This window comes from Triticum aestivum, chromosome 2D (genome assembly GCF_018294505.1).
Source record: "Triticum aestivum cultivar Chinese Spring chromosome 2D, IWGSC CS RefSeq v2.1, whole genome shotgun sequence".
NCBI classification, from domain to species: domain Eukaryota; kingdom Viridiplantae; phylum Streptophyta; class Magnoliopsida; order Poales; family Poaceae; genus Triticum; species Triticum aestivum.
The window spans coordinates 545,435,034-545,451,901 of record NC_057799.1 but is presented as its reverse complement, the minus strand read 5'-3'; positions in this window follow the sequence as shown (position 1 = coordinate 545,451,901).

Below are 16,868 nucleotides of genomic sequence, written 5' to 3'. Positions count from 1 at the left end.
AAGGAAGCAAGACTAGGACTCCACTTGTAATAGAGTAATCCTAATCCAACTAGGACTAGTCATGTAAACCGCCCCTTCAACATATATAAGGAGGGGCGGGGCTCCCCAAGGAGGGGCAAGCAAGAAGAAACAATCTCTAGGGCAAGACACAAAGAGCCGGTTTACCGGCGACTCTCTCATGAGCATAATGAGACCTAGCCACAAACAACATGTAGGGTTATTACTGGATAATGTTTCCCGGGGCCCAAAGCTGTCTAAATCCTTGTCTTGTGTGTTGTGTCTCTCGTCCCGATCAACCCCTCTCTAGCTACCACATAGATGCGTTGGCGTCACGACTAAGTCCTCACACTAGGACATCTGCCGTGACAAGTCCTTGACAGTTGGCGCCCACCGTGGGGCCTGCGCACGGTGGTGTTGAGTTCTTAGAGGGATCCTTCTCAGGGATCGAGAGGTTCACGATTAATCCGGACGACCATGGACAGAGTCGGAAAATTTATTGTCGGGAGATCAGAATTATGGTTAAATTTTTTGGAGCAAGCAGATACAAGATCCGTAGAGTTGTTAGGGTTTGGCTACGGCGCCTCACGCGTTGCACAGCAACCCATTGGATCCGAGCACAGATCGTATTGTTCGCTACAGATGAGACATGACAAGAGTCTGATTCGATGTCACCAAGTAATCAGGTTGATGCGTTGGTTTTAGGCAGAGGCCGCAAATCCCTCGGCTTGATATGAGTCTTTTCAACTGCAAGTACATGCATTACAGTATCCGGGTCAGATTGCTACTCCTCTTTGTGTCCACATCAGTACGGATGAAGCCTGATAATGAGTGTTTAATTCGGCTGCAAAAATCCAAGGAATCAACTAGTACTTGCACTAGTACGTGACCAAGACTAGTACTAATTGAGTGCCGCATTGTTTAAGTACTACTACATCTACAGCCACGAAGGCACCTACCAGATCATGGATAAAGAGTGTTTTTTCTCCGCGGTGTCCAGAGCGATCAGCAATCTGCTGGCCGTGTTCATCGAGTCCTGGTTCTCAAAAAGGAAAGGGAACAATTCCATCGGAATAAGAGAAGAAAGAAGCCAGACTCGATCTCTGAGCTGCCCCCGTGCAGACCTCGCGTTGCTTTGCTGTTCCTCCGTACCAGTAGCCGTTCCGCCCGCGCACCCGCCTCTGATTCGCCTTGCGGCGGCCCCGCCGGGGTGCGTCAAACCGGCTGCCCGCCTCTGAATCGCCGACCTCAACTCTGCTGAGCTGACTCGCTACTGCAGCTCCCCGCGCGCCGGTTCACCACAGTTGCGAGCTGCTGTCGTCCATGAAGGAAATATGCCCTAGAGGCAATAATAAAGTATTATATATTTCCTTATATCATGATAAATGTTTATTATTCATGCTAGAATTGTATTAACTGGAAACATAATACATGTGTGAATACATAGACAAACAAAGTGTCACTAGTATGCCTCTACTTGACTAGTTCGTTAATCAAAGATGGTTATGTTTCCTAGCCATAGACATGAGTTGTCATTTGATTAACGGGATCACCTCATTAGGAGAATGACGTGATTGACATGACCCATTACATTAGCTTAGCACCCGATCGTTTAGTATGTTGCTATTGCTTTCTTCATGACTTATACATGTTCCTATGACTATGAGATTATGCAACTCCCGTTTACCGGAGGAACACTTTGTGTGCTACCAAACGTCACAACGTAACTGGGTGATTATAAAGGTGCTCTACAGGTGTCTCCAAAGGTACTTGTTGGGTTGGCGTATTTCGAGATTAGGATTTGTCACTCCGATTGTCGGAGAGGTATCTCAGGGCCCACTCGGTAATGCACATCACTATAAGCCTTGCAAGCATTGTGACTAATGAGTTAGTTACGGGATGATGTATTACGGAACGAGTAAAGAGACTTGCCGGTAACGAGATTGAACTAGGTATCGAGATACCGACGATCGAATCTCGGGCAAGTAACATACCGATGACAAAGGGAACAACGTATGTTGTTATGCGGTCTGACCGATAAAGATCTTCGTAGAATATGTAGGAGCCAATATGGGCATCCAGGTCCCGCTATTGTTTATTGACCGGAGAGGTGTCTCGGTCATGTCTACATAGTTCTCGAACCCAAAGGGTCCGCACGCTTAAAGTTACGATGACAGTTTTATTATGAGTTTATATGATTTGATGTACCGAAGGTTGTTCGGAGTCCCGGATGTGATCACGGACATGACGAGGAGTCTCGAAATGGTCGAGACGTAAAGATTGATATATTGGACGACTATATTCGGACACCGGAAGTGTTCCGGAGAAGTTTCGGATTAAACCGGAGTGCCGGAGGGTTACCGGAACCCCCCGGGGAAGTATTGGGCCTTAGTGGGCCTTGAGGGGAGAGAGAGGGCAGCAGCCAGGAGGTGGTGCGCCCCCTCCCAGAGGAGTCCTAGTTGGACTAGGAGAGGGGGCGCAGCCCCCTTTCCCTCTCCCTCTCCCTCTCTTTCCTTCCCCCCTTCTTTTCCTAGTAGGACTAGGAAAGGGGAGTCCTACACCTACTAGGAGGAGGACTCCCCCCCTCTCCTTGGCGCGCCCCATAGGCAGCCGGCCTCCCCCTTGCTCCTTTATATACGGGGGCAGGGGGGCACCTAAGAACACACTTGATATACGATATTTTAGCCGTGTGCGGTGCCCCCCTCCACCAGATTACACCTCGATAATACCGTCGCGAAGCTTAGGCGAAGCCCTGCGTCGGTGGAACATCATCATCGTCACCACGCCGTCGTGCTGACGAAACTCTCCCTCAACACTCGGCTGGATCGGAGTTCGAGGGACGTCATCGAGCTGAACGTGTGTAGAACTTCGGAGGTGCCGTGCGTTCGGTACTTGATCGGTCGGATCGTCAAGACGTTCGACTACATCAACCGCGTTGTGATAACGCTTCCGCTGTCGGTCTACGAGGGTACGTGGACAACACTCTCCCCTCTCGTTGCTATGCATCACCATGATCTTGCGTGTGTGTAGGATTTTTTTTTTGAAATTACTACGTTCCCCAACAGTGGCATCCGAGCCTGGTTTTATGCGTTGATGCTATGCACGAGTAGAACACAAGTGAGTTGTGGGCGATATAAGTCATACTGCTTACCAGCATGTCATACTTTGGTTCAGCGGTATTGTGAGATGAAGCGGCCCGGACCGACATTACGCGTACGCTTACGCGAGACTGGTTTCACCGTTCGGAGCACTCGTTGCTTAAAGGTGACCGGCGGGTGTCTGTCTCTCTCACTTTAGTTGAACCGAGTGTGGCTACGCCCGGTCCTTGCGAAGGTTAAAACAGCACCAACTTGACAAACTATCATTGTGGTTTTGATGCGTAGGTAAGAACGGTTCTTGCTAAGCCCGTAGCAGCCACGTAAAATATGCGACAACAAAGTAGAGATCGTCTAACTTGTTTTTGCAGGGCATGTTGTGATGTGATATGGTCAAGACATGATGTGATATAATGTGTTGTATGAGATGATCATGTTTTGTAACCGAGTTATCGGCAACTGGCAGGAGCCATATGGTTGTCGCTTTATTGTATGAGATGCAATCGCCATGTAATAGTTTTACTTTATCACTAAACGGTAGCGATAGTCGTAAAAGCAATAAGTTGGCGAGACGACAACGATACTACGATGGAGATCAAGGTGTCGAGCCGGTGACGATGGTGATCATGATGGTGCTTCGGAGATGGAGATCACAAGCACGGTGCTTTGGAGATGGAGATCACAAGCACAAGATGATGATGGCCATATCATATCACTTATATTGATTGCATGTGATGTTAATCCATTATGCATCTTATCTTGCTTTGTTTGACGGTAGCATTATAAGATGATCTCTCACTAAAATTTCAAGATAAAAGTGTTCTCCCTGAGTATGCACCGTTGCAAAAGTTCTTCGTGCTGAGACACCACGTGTTAATCGGGTGTGATAGGCTCTACGTTCAAATACAACGGGTGCAAAACAGTTGCACACGCGGAGTACTCAGGTTAAACTTGACGAGCCTAGCATATGTACAGATATGGCTTCGGAACACAGACACCGAAAGGTCGAGCGTGAATCATATAGTAGACATGATCAACATAGTGATGTTCACCATTGAAACTACTCCATCTCACGTGTTAATCGGACATGGTTTAGCTGCTTTGGATCACGTAATCACTTAGATGATTAGAGAGATGTCTATCTAAGTGGGAGTCTTAAGTAATATGATTAATTGAACTTAAATTTATCATGAACTTTGTACCTGATAGTATCTTGCTTGTCTATGTTAATTGTAGATATATGGCCCGTGCTGTTGTGCCGTTGAATTTTAATGCGTTCCTTGAGAAAGCTAAGTTGAAAGATGATGGTAGCAATTACACGGACTGGGTCCGTAACTTGAGGATTATCCTCATTGCTGCACAGAAGAATTATGTCCTGGAAGCACCGCTAGGTGCCAGGCCTCCTGCAAGAGCTACGCCAGAAGTTATGAACGTCTGGCAAAGCAAAGCTGATGACTACTCAATAGTTCAGTGTGCCATGCTTTATGGCTTAGAACCGGGACTTCAACGACGTTTTGAACGTCATGGAGCATATGAGATGTTCCTGGAGTTGAAGTTAATATTTCAAGCAAATGCCCGGATTGAGAGATATGAAGTCTCCAATAAGTTCTATAGCTGCAAGATGGAAGAGAATAGTTCTGTCAGTGAGCATATACTCAGAATGTCTGGGTATAATAATCACTTAATTCAACTGGGAGTTCAACTTCCGGATGATTGCGTCATTGACAGAATTCTTCAATCACTGCCACCAAGCTACAAGAGCTTCGTGATGAACTATAACATGCAAGGGATGAATAAGACGATTCCCGAGCTCTTCGCAATGCTAAAGGCAGCGGAGGTAGAAATCAAAAAGGAGCATCAAGTGTTGATGGTCAGTAAAACCACTAGTTTCAAGAAAAAGGGCAAAGGGAAGAAGAAAGGGAACATCAAGAAGAATAGCAAGCAAGTTGCTGTTCAGGAGAAGAAATCCAAGTCTGGACCTAAGCCTGAAACTGAGTGCTTCTACTGTAAGCAGACTGGCCACTGGAAGCGGAACTGCCCCAAGTATTTGGCGGATAAGAAGGATGGCAAGGTTAACAAAGGTATATGTGATATACATGTTATTGATGTGTACCTTACTAATACTCGCAGTAGCACCTGGGTATTTGATACTGGTTCTGTTGCTAATATTTGCAACTCAAAACAGGGGCTACGGATTAAGCGAAGTTTAGCTAAGGACGAGGTGACGATGCGCGTGGGAAATGGTTCCAAAGTCGATGTGATCGCCGTCGGCACGCTACCTCTACATCTACCTTCGGGATTAGTTTTAGACCTAAATAATTGTTATTTGGTGCCAGCGTTGAGCATGAACATTATATCTGGATCTTGTTTAATGCGAGACGGTTATTCATTTAAATCAGAGAATAATGGTTGTTCTATTTATATGAATAATATCTTTTATGGTCATGCACCCTTGAAGAGTGGTCTATTTTTAATGAATCTCGATAGTAGTGATACACATATTCATAATGTTGAAGCCAAAAGATGCAGAGTTAATAATGACAGTGCAACTTATTTGTGGCACTGCCGTTTGGGTCATATCGGTGTAAAGCGCATGAAGAGACTCCATACTGATGGAATTTTGGAATCACTTGATTTTGAATCACTTGGTACTTGCGAACCGTGCCTTATGGGCAAGATGACCAAAACACCGTTCTCCGGAACTATGGAGAGAGCAACAGATTTGTTGGAAATCATACATACAGATGTATGTGGTCCGATGAATATTGAAGCTCGTGGCGGATATCGTTATTTTCTCACCTTCACAGATGATTTGAGCAGATATGGGTATATCTACTTAATGAAACATAAGTCTGAAACATTTGAAAAGTTCAAAGAATTTCAGAGTGAAGTTGAAAATCATCGTAACAAGAAAATAAAATTCCTACGATCTGATCGTGGAGGAGAATATTTGAGTTACGAGTTTGGTCTACATTTGAAACAATGCGGAATAGTTTCGCAACTCACGCCACCCGGAACACCACAGCGTAATGGTGTGTCTGAACGTCGTAATCGCACTTTACTAGATACGGTGCGATCTATGATGTCTCTTACTGATTTACCGCTATCGTTTTGGGGTTATGCTTTAGAGACGGCTGCATTCACTCTAAATAGGACACCATCGAAATCCGTTGAGACGACGCCTTTTGAACTATGGTTTGGCAAGAAACCAAAGTTGTCATATCTTAAAGTTTGGGGTTGCGATGCTTATGTGAAGAAACTTCAACCTGATAAGCTCGAGCCTAAATCGGAGAAATGTGTCTTCATAGGATACCCAAAGGAGACCGTTGGGTACACCTTCTATCACAGATCCGAAGGCAAGATATTTGTTGCTAGAAATGGATCCTTTCTGGAGAAGGAGTTTCTCTCGAAAGATGTGAGTGGGAGGAAAGTAGAACTTGATGAGGTAACTATACCTGCTCCCTTATTGGAAAGTAGATCATCGCAGAGATCAGTTTCTGCGACACCTACACCAAGTAGTGAGGAAGTTAATGATAATGATCATGAAACTTCAGATCAAGTTATTACTGAACTTCGTAGGTCAACTAGATCAAGATCCGCACCAGAGTGGTACGGTAATCCTGTTCTGGAGGTCATGTTACTAGACCATGGCGAACCTACGAACTATGAAGAAGCGATGGTGAGCCCAGATTCCGAAAAATGGCTTGAAGCCATGAAATCCGAGATGGGATCCATGTATGAGAACAAAGTATGGACTTTGGTTGACTTGCCCGATGGTCGGCAAGCCATTGAAAATAAATGGATCTTCAAGAAGAAGACTGACGCTGATGGTAATGTTACTATCTATAAAGCTCGACTTGTTGCGAAAGGTTTTCGACAAGTTCAAGGAATTGACTACGATGAGACCTTCTCACCCGTAGCGATGCTTAAGTCTGTCCGAATCATGTTAGCAATTGCCGCATTTTATGATTATGAAATTTGGCAAATGGATGTCAAAACTGCGTTCCTGAATGGATTTCTGGAAGAAGAGTTGTATATGATACAACCGGAAGGTTTTGTCGATCCAAAGGGAGCTAACAAAGTGTGCAAGCTCCAGCGATCCATTTATGGACTGGTGCAAGCCTCTCGGAGTTGGAATAAACGCTTTGATAGTGTGATCAAAGCATTTGGTTTTATACAGACTTTTGGAGAAGCCTGTATTTACAAGAAAGTGAGTGGGAGCTCGATAGCATTTCTGATATTATATGTGGATGACATATTACTGATTGGAAATGATATTGAATTTCTGGATAGCATAAAGGGATACTTGAATAAGAGTTTTTCAATGAAAGACCTCGGTGAAGCTGCATATATATTAGGCATTAAGATCTATAGAGATAGATCAAGGCGCTTAATTGGACTTTCACAAAGCACATACCTTGACAAAGTTTTGAAGAAGTTCAAAATGGATCAAGCAAAGAAAGGGTTCTTGCCTGTACTACAAGGTGTGAGATTGAGTAAGACTCAATGCCCGACCACTGCAGAAGATAGAGAGAAGATGAAAGATGTTCCCTATGCTTCAGCCATAGGCTCTATCATGTATGCAATGCTGTGTACCAGACCTGATGTGTCCCTGGCTATAAGTTTAGCAGGGAGGTACCAAAGTAATCCAGGAGTGGATCACTGGACAGCGGTCAAGAACATCCTGAAATACCTGAAAAGGACTAAGGATATGTTTCTCGTATATGGAGGTGACAAAGAGCTCATCGTAAATGGTTACGTTGATGCAAGCTTTGACACTGATCCGGACGATTCGAAATCGCAAACCGGATACGTATTTACATTGAACGGTGGAGCTGTCAGTTGGTGCAGTTCCAAGCAAAGTGTCGTGGCGGGATCTACGTGTGAAGCGGAATACATAGCTGCTTCGGAAGCAGCGAATGAAGGAGTCTGGATGAAGGAGTTCATAACCGATCTAGGTGTCATACCTAGTACATCGGGACCAATGAAAATCTTTTGTGATAATACTGGTGCAATTGCCTTAGCAAAGGAATCCAGATTTCACAAGAGAACCAAGCACATCAGAAGACGCTTCAATTCCATCCGGGATTTAGTCCAGGTGGGAGACATAGAAATTTGCAAGATACATACGGATCTGAATGTAGCAGATCCGTTGACTAAGCCTCTTCCACGAGCAAAACATGATCAGCACCAAGACTCCATGGGTGTAAGAATCATTACTATGTAATCTAGATTATTGACTCTAGTGCAAGTGGGAGACTGAAGGAAATATGCCCTAGAGGCAATAATAAAGTATTATATATTTCCTTATATCATGATAAATGTTTATTATTCATGCTAGAATTGTATTAACTGGAAACATAATACATGTGTGAATACATAGACAAACAAAGTGTCACTACTTGACTAGTTCGTTAATCAAAGATGGTTATGTTTCCTAGCCATAGACATGAGTTGTCATTTGATTAACGGGATCACCTCATTAGGAGAATGACGTGATTGACATGACCCATTACATTAGCTTAGCACCCGATCGTTTAGTATGTTGCTATTGCTTTCTTCATGACTTATACATGTTCCTATGACTATGAGATTATGCAACTCCCGTTTACCGGAGGAACACTTTGTGTGCTACCAAACGTCACAACGTAACTGGGTGATTATAAAGGTGCTCTACAGGTGTCTCCAAAGGTACTTGTTGGGTTGGCGTATTTCGAGATTAGGATTTGTCACTCCGATTGTCGGAGAGGTATCTCAGGGCCCACTCGGTAATGCACATCACTATAAGCCTTGCAAGCATTGTGACTAATGAGTTAGTTACGGGATGATGTATTACGGAACGAGTAAAGAGACTTGCCGGTAACGAGATTGAACTAGGTATCGAGATACCGACGATCGAATCTCGGGCAAGTAACATACCGATGACAAAGGGAACAACGTATGTTGTTATGCGGTCTGACCGATAAAGATCTTCGTAGAATATGTAGGAGACCAATATGGGCATCCAGGTCCCGCTATTGGTTATTGACCGGAGAGGTGTCTCGGTCATGTCTACATAGTTCTCGAACCCAAAGGGTCCGCACGCTTAAAGTTACGATGACAGTTTTATTATGAGTTTATATGATTTGATGTACCGAAGGTTGTTCGGAGTCCCGGATGTGATCACGGACATGACGAGGAGTCTCGAAATGGTCGAGACGTAAAGATTGATATATTGGACGACTATATTCGGACACCGGAAGTGTTCCGGAGAAGTTTCGGATTAAACCGGAGTGCCGGAGGGTTACCGGAACCCCCCGGGGAAGTATTGGGCCTTAGTGGGCCTTGAGGGGAGAGAGAGGGCAGCAGCCAGGAGGTGGTGCGCCCCCTCCCAGAGGAGTCCTAGTTGGACTAGGAGAGGGGGGCGCAGCCCCCTTTCCCTCTCCCTCTCCCTCTCTTTCCTTCCCCCCTTCTTTTCCTAGTAGGACTAGGAAAGGGGAGTCCTACTCCTACTAGGAGGAGGACTCCCCCCCTCTCCTTGGCGCGCCCCATAGGCAGCCGGCCTCCCCCTTGCTCCTTTATATACGGGGGCAGGGGGGCACCTAAGAACACACTTGATATACGATATTTTAGCCGTGTGCGGTGCCCCCCTCCACCAGATTACACCTCGATAATACCGTCGCGAAGCTTAGGCGAAGCCCTGCGTCGGTGGAACATCATCATCGTCACCACGCCGTCGTGCTAACGAAACTCTCCCTCAACACTCGGCTGGATCGGAGTTCGAGGGACGTCATCGAGCTGAACGTGTGTAGAACTTCGGAGGTGCCGTGCGTTCGGTACTTGATCGGTCGGATCGTGAAGACGTTCGACTACATCAACCGCGTTGTGATAACGCTTCCGCTGTCGGTCTACGAGGGTACGTGGACAACACTCTCCCCTCTCGTTGCTATGCATCACCATGATCTTGCGTGTGCGTAGGAATTTTTTTTGAAATTACTACGTTCCCCAACAGTCCACGCACGTTGGCTCACCAGCCATGCCCGCGCCCTTGCCCCTCCTCTGTCGGGCCCAGTCTTAAGCCGCCGGTGCGGTGCCTCTGCCCCCAAGGCTGGTCTACCCTTCCAGTGAGCTGGTTCTGAGGCCACAAGTCACTGCTACCAAGTGGCCTCGTCGGCGTGTCAAGCCGCCCCAGCCACGCCGCCTCGCCTCGCTTCCAAACCACCGCGCACTGAGTTTTCTACTGCTAATCTACCGCAGCACTATGGATTGGACAACTCCGACCACACGGATCCGCTAGTCACGACCCGGACATGGATGGTCCACGGGCTCGGTCTTTTACTGCGATTTGCATTGTTGAACCGCCGGGCTCCATCGTCGCCAGCTCGAACCTATAAACCGGCCCCCAACAACCATTGACTTTCCAAAGCATATCACGTGAAAGTCTGCGTACGGACCATCTGTCGAATGGACATGATGTACGATTACACACATATCATCTACCGTCCAGATCATCAGGTGACATCCATCTAAGTTTATTTCATTAGCGCATATTGTTCTTTGTCAAAGGACAATTACTTTGATCTATACATTTTTGTATAAAGGATAATTGTTCACTACAAAAGAGATTTGTACGGACGCTCGCCCGTGTTGTGCTGCTGAATGTATATGTGAGCAAATCGTCGCCCCCTCTCCATCAACACACGGGACTGAATCGTCGTCCGTGCCCGCGGCCGGCTCACCCGTGTCCGTGACGTTTTTCCAACATCGCTGCCGACTCACCCGTCTGTACCGGTTTACGATGCCGCGGCCAACTCGTTCGTCCAACAAAAAAATACTAGGTGCTATCCTTTCTATGTATTTTATCAGCACATATTAAATCATTTAAGAACAATTACTCTGGTCTGTGATATTTTTTTTCGCAGGACCATTATTTCTTACAAAAAGGTGTTGCAAAAGGGGCGTGGGCAAGTATTATTTGCACTAGCGCTCATCCTGCGCAGGTTGCCACCCCCGCTATATCAACACACGTGATTGACTTATTGTCCGCCCCCACGGCCGATTCTCCTGCCCGCACTGGCTTACAACGCCACGGCCGACTCATCTGTCTGTGCCGTCTCTGATGTTGCGGTCATCTTTTCCGTCCGACTCTCGCGGCTTGGTCTACATCAACACACCGGGCTACACCTATCTGCATGAGCTATTTATTGAGTATGAGCAAGTCACTGCTTGGGTAGCCCGGTTTTTCTTCCAAATTGGAGGCAAATTATCATATATTATCATCCACCGTCTGCACTGGATGGCTCAATGTGCAGGCACACAAGTCGTCTCCACTACAGTTTGGTTAACTTCAAATAGCCAGTTGGAAGGAACCACTGGCCGAGTTGCTGACACGGCTCATATGGGATCATTTATAACCCGCTGCAGTCACCTCAACCTTCTGTGGATTCACATCGTGCTATCAACACCAATGATATACAACTTATGCCGGTTTATATCACGGTCAAATATGGAGAATCTCAAGCCAACTCCTCGAGTCACCTTGAGACTCGGGGGCTACGATGACATGACTCAGCAAATCTTGACAGTTTCAGCAAATTTAAGAACCCCAGGACGATGGAGGGAAAGATAGCCCGGCCCCGGAGGCTACTATTATATTGGTAAAAATTTAAAGGCCGTCAGAAAATTTCCGGCTTAGAAAGTATATGGCAGTTACAAAATCCTGGCTCAATGAAGAAGTTCCGGGTCATCAGAAGGGATTCTGGTTTAAAATCTGGCTCAAGGAAAGTCAGTCTCACTGAAGCTTTCAAATATCCGGTTTACAATCCGGTTCAAGGGAAATCTGTCTCCCACAAAGCTCTGAAGGCTCTCAATTCCGGTTTAAGAATTTCTGGTTCAAAGAATTAATCTATCACAAATTTGAGTTTAAAGGCCGTCAAAAAAATTTCGGCTGAAAATGAAGATTCCAGTTTAAGATCCGGTTCAAGGGAAAGATGTCTCCCATAAAGCTCTGCGCTCTCAATATCCGGTTCAAAATCCCGGTTCAAGAGGAATTTATCTCTTGCAAAAAGTTAAAGGTTGCCGAAGAGGACTTGCTGCCATGATGCGCGGTTCAAACATGAGTATCCTGCCTTATTGGCTTATCATATTATTGATCACGTGGGGGTTTCTGTTTATAAAGCGGAGTTTTGATTACCCATTGATCAGGCTTGTAAAGCCATATATAAAAATCACTTGGGGGCTTGCTCGTACCCGAACCATAGCTATACCTCTTGATCGGCGCAAGGCCACCAGAAAAATCACGTGGGGGCTTGGTCGTGTCCGAACCATAGCTACACCAGAAAAGTACTTAGGGGCCAAAGAGAGTGTTGCAAAAGAACAACTCAAACATAGGCACCAACTGAGCACAGCTCAAAATATTGCTTGGGGATTCTTTGGTATCGCAACGAACAAAGAATCTACACTTGTAATAGGCTATCAAGCCACGACTTGGAAGCCTGGTCTATACACCTAAAACCCCGGGTTAGCCTGCCTTTTTTAAGTAAGTCACTCCGTCCAGGTAAACCTGGTATGACCCGCTGAACTTTGACAAGTCAATCTCATAAGACCCTGAACTTGTCAAAGTTAAAACGATGATTGGTTAAGGATTGAGGACCATCTTAAAAGGCTTTGTGAAATGGTTTAACTCGGTGGCCTGGCAGCCCATGAAAAGCCTCGAATTTGGGGCCTGGTAGCCCGTGAAAAGCCTCGACTACAAGTTTTCATATGCTTTTATTTGCCATGTTTTTTCTCCTTTGATGAGATTTATGATGTTTTTGATAAACCGGCGTTCATTGACCCGGCTTGGCTTTCAACTACAAGTTGTCAGTACATGATCAGTTATAAACCGGTATTTATTAACCCGGCCTGGCTTTGACTATAAATCGCATGTATATATTTGGATTGCGCCATTAGAATCATGCGCTTATAAATCATTGGGTTATATTATTCAAATAGCCAACATGGCTGGATTTTTATTATGGTTATCAATAACCAATATTATGATTGAGGTTTTCAAAGTCGCTTTAGCGCAATGGATATATTTTTATCGATGGATATGATTTATTCTACAATGGAAGGAATAGTCCCGAGTCGCTGCAGGCTTACGACCCGGCACTTGGGGGCTACATTATTCAAATTGAGATTACATCAAATATGCAAGCCCCATGTCACTGCCAGCATGCACCATGGCACTTGGGGGCTAATTTAAAGTCATTTTTTCATCACCTTATTGAAGACCTGACTCGTCACATTGTAATGAGCCGGCCCTTGGGGGCTACCAAATGCTCCTGTCAACAATTCAAGGTACACAAGTTTTAATCCATTATATTGAAGGGTCCACTCCTTAGTTGGTAAAGCACAAAGCTCTTAACCTTGTGGACGTGGGTTCAAGCCCCATGATGGGAGTTACATTATATGATGTTATTTTCAATGAAGTATATATAAAGTCCCAGCTCAATATTATCTTACTGAGCCGGCCCTTGGGGGCTACACGTTGCTGTTCAATTCTACATGATCATATTTATAAAGTCCATGCTCATTATTGCATAATGACCCGACCCTTGGGGGCTACACTGGTTGAATTTTTTTTAGCATCATTCAATTACAAGTCCCAAGTTGGTGCAAGCATGACAACCCGGCACTTGGGGGCTACAGGTAATATGCATATAAAGGAGGAACATCTTCAAATTCCCAGTTTTGGGCAAATCAGGAAGATTAATTGTGTGACCCGGTATTGGCAACAGTCATAACCTGGTGTCTATAAACGGTCATGACCCGGGATCATCAGTTTTTATAACCCGTTAATTTTGGCAATGATAAGCCGGCAAGTTCTACATTTTCAAACTGGCTGATATCAGTTGAATATTTGAAAACCAATATTTTTGTCAAATCAGAGCATTGAAGGCCGATTCAAATGGATTCTTTATTTACAAAATATCTTCTGCAAGCATATTGATTATGAAGCTGGTATATTGACTTGGATTTTTCAGAAGGAAGAAATGACAAGGACTTAAGGATGATCAAGTGCCGGTTTATAAGAATATTTAAACCGGAGCACAACCCGCCAAATTTGTTCTTCTGTTTATGTTGCAGATAAGTTTAACAATGATAAATCCAAATTAAACAGGGAGCTAATGTCGGGGATATACCCCGCGGCGTAATCCGGTCGGAAGTATAACCCGGCCGGACTTGGCGCTTCATCATAACCCGCCAGGGGACTGGCGATTCATGGGTCTGACGGTTCACTGGTCTGATAATTTACGAACCTGGCGATTCACGAATGACCCCAACGATGGGTCAGATAAAGGACAAGGCCCAAGGCCCAGAAGGCCGGTTCATGTTAATGCTGGGCCGATTTATGAGGAAAGCATAAGGACTATTCCCTTACAAAGGAAGCAAGACTAGGACTCCACTTGTAATAGAGTAATCCTAATCCAACTAGGACTAGTCATGTAAACCGCCCCTTCAACATATATAAGGAGGGGCAGGGCTCCCCTAGGAGGGGCAAGCAAGAAGAAACAATCTCTAGGGCTAGACACAAAGAGCCGGTTTACCGGCGACTCTCTCATGAGCATAATGAGACCTAGCCAGAAACGGCATGTAGGGTTATTACCGGATGATGTTTCCCGGGGCCCGAAGTTGTCTAAATCCTCGTCTTGTGTGTTGCATCTCTCGTCCCGATCAACCCCTCTCTAGCTACCACATAGATGTGTTGGCCTCACGACTAAGTCCTCACACTAGGACATCTGCCGTGACAAGTCCACGATACTGTCTCTCTGACTCACGATCCTTCTTTCGCTATCGTTCCTGCTCCTCCATACGACGAGCATCTTCCCTGTTTTTCTTCAGTAAATCCTGAAAGTAACCCTTTTGCTAGGTATAGTATTCTTTTAACTCTCTCTTGCTCTGCTTTCTCCTCTGCTTCTTCCTTTTCGCGTCGCTCTTCCGCGTAGAAACTATCCCATGCACGGCGGCTTCTTTCATGAATCTCAGTCACTGCCCAACTCGGCATCTCTGTGTCAATCCGAAGATAGTACAAGTATAGAGGCGGATGAGACTACAACAAGAACAAGAATGTTAATAAAGAATCAACCAAAAAACCAACAATATATCTATTCGTGATGGTTAAAGCATACCGGAGGCTTGTCGTACTTTAAACTAGCTACTGATGGATATTCCTCATAATTGGCATACATGAAAAACTTCATGCCCAACCAATCTAAAAAATCTGTCACCTCCTTCACCTTGCAAAGATCGTCACACCAACACAGCAGGATTGCCACCCCTGGAGGCAAACTTGCATTCTTCATTTTCCTCGGCCTAATGCTTTGATCCGAGCAAGGCAAACTCATACCGACTGAAAACAAAGTGTGACACACTTTGCGTAGTGGAGATTTCGAGGGTGGCTGGACATCGTATGACGAGAGCCTGAGTGCCTCGTTTTATAGGCTCAGACGACAAATGATGGCGAGAAAATAAGCGCGAACAGACGAAATTTTAGGCGGAAAATACACGTGATCCAAAATAGTGCAACCAGTGTCGGCATAGCCTGCCTCGGTGCCGTCGCGTCGGCCGCAGTAATAGATGAACAAAACTTTAGGCGGGAATCACGCACTACTTTTAATCTGTCTCGTCTACATAGAAAGCAGTGGCAATAATCAGATAGCGGGCAACACCACAGCGGGATCAGTGTCAGCACAACAGGTTAAAACTCACCTACCGCAGCCTCGGATTCCTGCAGCGAGTGAGTCTATTATTGTAGTGTTGTCGCGTCCTCTGAAGAAAAATCCAGCACTGAGTGAGTGATTCCCGCAGTGCCATCGCGTCCGCTCAAGCAAAAGCCGGCTGATTCCCCGGGTAGGAGCCAATCAATGCGCATAAAAAAGAAACAGCATGGATTCCCGCCAAAGGAACAACAAAAGCTATCGGGCCGCATGCAGCAGCAACAGTGTGGCCGCCTCAAGGAGTGGCAGCATGGCCCACCATCTCGTCGGGTGAGCAGCAGCATTGTTGGCCGGCCTGCGGCAGCACAAACACATGCCGCCTCGTATCGTCACGGCAGGGCCCACCTGGCCTACCCCATTTCGTCCCGGCAAGAGGTTGGCCCCGAAATACGTAATCCGCAGTTGGCTGCCTCATTGTGTGGCGGCAGGGCCCGCCGCCTCCTGGCGTGGCGGCAGGGCCCATGTGTCGGATGCCGCGCCGCCACGGCTGGGGGGGTTCTTTTTTGTCAATTTGATCCACAGGTAGTCCTTTTTGTCAATTTATCTGGCCAGTGGTCCTTTTGGACAAAAAATCAACGACGCATGCCGATGACCCAGCCTCCAGTCTTTAGAGAATCTACAGTTGGACCTCTCAAAGCCGCCTCATACGCCCGGGCGGGCTGTCCGGTCACGTTTTTTGGACCCAGACGGACGCCTCAAATGGGCCTCAAACGCCCGGACTGAATGGCACCCCCATATCCAGCCCAAATATGGGGCGGATATGGGGTGGCCCAGGCATGCCCGAGCGCGCCCGCCTGACAAGCCCGACCCATCACCGACCCTACAAAAAACCCATCGGCCTCGTCAGTCCGAAACCCTAGCTCACTCGCTCTCCTCTCTCGTTCCGTCCTCTCCTTTCCCCTCACTGATTCCGATCGAATCTGGCGCAATGTTGAGATCCGGCAGCCGCTCCGACGATGAGGTGGATCCGGAGTATGAGCTTGGCCTCCGCATCGCCTTGGAGCGGTCCAAGGTGGAGACCGAGGGCAGCTCCGGA